We start from the raw sequence: 5479 nt of genomic DNA on the forward strand, positions 1-5479 counted from the left end.
GTGGAGTGTGGAGGAGGCCGAAATATTTGAGCATTCTGGAAGTACAGTTGAACACTGGCTGTGACGAAGGGCAATAACTACACTTGAAATGTCGTGGATGGAGAATAAAAAAAAAACAGAGCTGGCAAATAGAGAGAAGACACCTCTGCAAAAACCGCAGTGAAGGTTGTCGCAATTGTCGGCGCGCCTGCCAAGATTTAAAGCCAAACCCGCCCTCCCTGTTGGAAATGAGGAAGCAGCCTCGTCGTCGGTGTCAGTTCGCTACTGACGTTACATCGACATTCAGTGGAAGTGCGGTTCAAGTTTTCGGATCAAAACCTTCGGAAACAGAAACTCTGGAAACACGAGCCACCGTCGGCGCTTTGTCCTTCAAGGCAGAGCGGGCAGGAAGCCTGCTGGAAACCATGGCAACCAGACAGCAAGCAGACAGCCCAGCTTTAAGGGAGGACGGACGGACGGACGGACTGACAGGAGCCTTAATGGATGGACGATATGGATGAATTGTGTTTTCCACCAGCAGGACTAGAGTGGACGTGTGGAAGAACAATAATAAGATTTGCAGAGGCCTCCCTGCCGCTGTAGAGAGCACACATGTAATAAGGCGCACGCACGCACACACACACACACACAGACATACAGGCACATGCACTACACCAGCATGGTGTCGAACTTCATTTTCCTGGCAGATCCAAAGACTTTGAGGCAGAATGTGAGTCGCTGCTCTGGTTTAGCGTGGCCTCTGTCCTCTCTGGGTTGTTTTTTTCTTTCTTTTACAATTTGCACCAGTCAAAGTGACTCAACCGGCAGAATTGAGACCGACTCAAAGGCTCCCGTCAAGATTTGGTTACCCAGAACCAGCCAACCAGAACCTTACAGCTGAGAGGGTGTGAGCGTGGAATTTAAAAATAAGTAACGGTGTGTTTGGTGGCCTCTCGGTGGCAATAAGCTGGAATTACAATGTCACTTTTGAAACAAACGTCGCAGGAAACAAAATGTACAAGGATTAATGTGAAATTATTTAAATGTATTCCCGCCGTAATCCCTCATAATAGAGCCGGTAAGTAGCTGCAAGCGGGCAGACGCACGTATGCCCACAGCAAGTCGCACACACGTGCAAACGCACACACACACGCACTCACGCAGCAGGGCCAAGCAGCAAGAACATTTCTGAACATGCAGCAGTCTTTTCCACATCAACATGCATCATGTTCTGAAACATAGCTCCACCTCACAGGGGAGATCTAGGATGTTGACGGCCGGTGCATTTGCATTTTTATTAAAGCAGTCCTGTTATCAAATAGGACTTTTTCAGATACTGATATACTGAAAAAATAGTAGAATATATATATATATATATATATATATGTATACATATATATTTATATATATGTATACATATATATAGATATATATATACAGGGAACTACTCAGTGTCACAGCCCATCTGCCGCTGCTCCCCTGAGGCTGCTGGCGATCTCACACAGTTTTCACTAATCATTATCATTTACCAATTAGAGGCATCACCTGTAGCTTCTTGATCACTGCAACCACTGCAGATGATGGAGACCAAATCTTAAATTAAAACTTGGAATGGTGTTTTTTTGTGCTTCATTAAAAAGGCTCAGTTTCTCACAACAATAATTGAAGAAAAAGTCTTTGATATTGGACAAAGCGAAGTGGCAAACGACCTGAACTCAGCATCACGGTACAAATCATCAAGGATGTTGAAAAATCAGAGCGGAAGTTGCTCCTCAAAAGTGGACCACTTCCAAAGAAGTACAAAAAAAACAAAAAAACACCCCCACGCCGCAGCACTGCGTACAGTGTTCAAGCTCCAGATGTCCAGCCAGGTCTGTCATGGTTTGTCAAATTGAGACAGCGTTTCGGTCCAACTCTCCTTCTGGAATCACAGCAGGGCTGAGAAGGGAAAACATGATGCGCCGGACACAAGTCGTAGGCGGTCGTTCAAAACCTAAAAATCTGTTTATTTGCAGTAAACACATAGAACGCAATGCCAAATTCTGGCTGTCAAAACACAGTTTTGTTTATTTTGATGACCTTCAACAAAAACCTTTATTGTACTTGTCCTTAAACAACATAAACCCACAGTCTCTCTCTGGAGCTGCTGGGGGTTTTTTCCCCTCGCAGGCCCACACAAAGAACTTGTTGGCTCTCCTAATTCGCTCACCGTGAGTCCCACCTTGATGTATGCGCTCAAACACTGAAATCTACTGGTGTCAGAGCTGCTGAGGAAGACTGATTTAAACCATTTCATCTCGTCTCATTTCCACCTCCTCTAGTCTCTCTCTCTCTCTCTCACTCTCTCTCTCACACACACACACACACACACACACACACACACACACACACACACCCTCTCTGCTTTTGAGATCTTCCTTCACTCATTCCCCTCATTAGATTGCAAGCCTCTCCTGCTTGAAAGAGCGGGGAAGAAAGCCGGTTATTCAAATTTAAATCAACACTGACGGGAGGAGCAGATGTGAAAAAAAAAAGAAGATGGGGGAGAGAGGTGAGGTGGGGTTTGGGGGTGTGGGGAGGTGTGGGGGGGGCGAAGGGAGCTACGAGGCTTGTACCTGACGTTGTTAGTATTAATGCGATTCCGCTGCCAGGGCCGGGATCGATGCAGTCAGATGAGGGACTGTGTTAACATCCTAATCTCTAATAGCATCAGAGCAGCCAGACTATAAAAACCTCTACCGGTTCAACCATGAACACACACACACACACACACACACACACACGCACATGCACATTGCAGTGCAGATCAAGAAGATAAGACAGACATGGAGCGACACGAGCAGCCATTAGAGGAAGAGCTGAATTGTGTGTTGAAGGAGACACACGCTGATACCCTCCATGACCCCCGCAACCCCATTCAGCGTCTGACTGCAGTTGGCACAAAGGGAAGCGACTCGGAGGGGAGGAAAGGAGGAGGTGGGTGGGGGGTTGGGGTGGGGCGTCAAAAAGGGGGTCTGATGCTCTGGGACTGAAGATCAAATTTAGCCGGTTAGCGCTATTTACGGAAAACACGGGCCTCACTGTCGGTGCACAACAAGCTGCCAGAGTTCTGGTTGAGCTGCGTGTCTGGATCTGAATGTGTGAATGTCTTCTTTTTTTTTGTGATGATTTAAAAGAACGCAACCCTATAGGCACTGTGCCAACAGTGGATGGCAAATGTTGGAATCTCACTCGTCCAGCTTGCCAAGCTCCGATTTAAAGCGATTTAAAGTCCAGTCAAACTTTTGATTGTTTCAAAAGCAAAAGCTGCACTTAAAATAAACACACACACACAAGCAAAGAAGGAATACAGAAAGACTAGCATGGCTAGCATGGACACTGCAGTAGCTGTTTACCAAAACTGTAGGGACAACAAACTGAAAGCTGCTCTCATTAGCTGCGTTTCCATTACCCCTAGAATTGCACAAAACCTAAATATCCCAATAAAAAAATGGTAATGTAAACGCCTAAACTTAATAAAAAAAAACCCTCTCAAATATCAGTAAAATGTTTTTACGCTCTCATGAGGTGGTCTTAAAGACATATCAATACAGAGGTATATCACCGGACATGACGTACGGGGTCATGTGACCAGTTCACTTCAAATGAAAATGGTGCTAGAAGAACCATTTTTGTAACGTAAGCAAACAAAAGCAAAAGTAATTCTTACGGCTTATGCGCTTCAAACCAAACCAAATTGCAATTGTACTTTCACGAAATTTTAGAAATATCGCTTTTATTTTATAAAAAATTGTAATAGAAACGCAGCTATTGGTTAATTCCATTTTTTTTGGACAGTCAGATGCTGTTTGGAGCGGCGCTGCTCTAAGAGCTCTGCCGCCGCCGCCGCCGCCCCGCTGACCTTTTTGAAAAGCGTCCGTCAGATCGTAGCCAGACAAAGGAGGGAGTCAAGTGAGCGCCATCTATTTTCTCCCACTGCTTTACAATTAACAAAATCTAATTTTGAAGTCATTAGTTAAGGCCAGTGGACCCCTCCCACTAAACCCCTCCCCCACCTTGTCGCGCACACACACACACACACAACCTCCAGGATGACGCATGTGGCACGTGCGCTGCGTCTTTAATTACCCAGGTAACGCAGCCAGATGCTCCATCACTCTGGCAATGGCAGTGATTAAAAGCAGTAAAATATTCATTTCAATCAGACACCCACATGCCACATGTATAATTAATGTGTATCGGAAGGACGCCGCAACTTCTTCACACACACACGCATACAAACGCGTGCGCGCACATCCATCAGCCGCACTCCCTCCCCACTTCACAGCCAGACGAGGCTCGTGTGGAGATGGAAGCGGCTCCGTGGGGAGGTCAGAGGTCAACACAGACTGCGTTGCGGGACGGCGCTGGTCCGCCTACGCGGCAGATGTGCTGTGCTGTTCCCGCTTCCCTCTCCGGGAGTGTTGTGTCGTGCTGTGTTTTCGTTGGGGGAAACACCATCTTGAGTTTTGCCGCCTCCTCGCCGGTCGCCGCCGCCGCCGGTTTCTCTGGCGCCGCTTGTCGATACCTTGCGCGCCTCTGAGTGGGAGGCTGCCGTCCCCCCCGGTGGGCGGACGAACGCGGCGTCTAAAAAAACAAACGGAGGCTCGGCTTGAACCGGCAGACGTCTGATTGAGTAGCTGGAGGCTGCACGCCGCAAACAAGCAGAACTTTTGAAGCGAGGAGGTGGGACTCCATCAGACTGGATCGGTTGGTGCGGCTGCGTGATCGGCTTCACTCACGCGGCCGTCGATGTGGAAGGATGAATGCGCAGGCCGAGTGTTTGCAGCTGTAGGTTTGTTCCACAAGACTGCTTTTTAATTCTTCTCATTTGGTGTTCAAATGTCCATCAATCCGTTTTCGATACCTGCTTCTTCCCGAGCTCAGGGTGACAGGGTCTGCTGGAGCCCCTCCCAGCTGTCATCGGGCGAAGGCACAAGGGCCACATAGAGACAAACAACCATTCACACTCACAAACACAGCTACGGACAAGTTAGTTGAGTTTCCAATTCCAGTTCACCTCAAATGCATGATTTTGGACTGTGGGAGGAAGAGAACCCACGCACACACAGGGAGAACATGCAAACTCCACACAGAAAAGTCTCAGGCCCGGAATCAAACGTAATCATAAGATTTGCTGCATTTTGTTCAATGCAAGATATTCTAATTTCAAGGTCCAGTGTGTGGAATTGGATTTTGTATTGGTAAAAGCCGAAGATATATAAATACATCAATAAAAGTGACACCATTTTTTCAGGAAGCCCGCCTGACAGTGCCCTAAATACGAAACATGCTGTCAGCTTCCTTATGAACTTTACACACTGGACCTTTAACAGTGAGGCGTTTGCATGTTGTCCCATGTGTCTGCACAGCTTCCATCCGGGACCTCCTGCTTACTGCCAAAGTCCAGAGCACACGCGCATCATCCCGACCGGCTCTCTTGACTCTAAAAATACCCAAG

This window comes from Nelusetta ayraudi, unplaced genomic scaffold, assembly GCF_046127955.1.
Source record: "Nelusetta ayraudi isolate G7.1 ecotype Tasmania unplaced genomic scaffold, CSIRO-AGI_Nayr_v1 ptg000059l, whole genome shotgun sequence".
NCBI classification, from domain to species: Eukaryota; Metazoa; Chordata; class Actinopteri; order Tetraodontiformes; family Monacanthidae; genus Nelusetta; species Nelusetta ayraudi.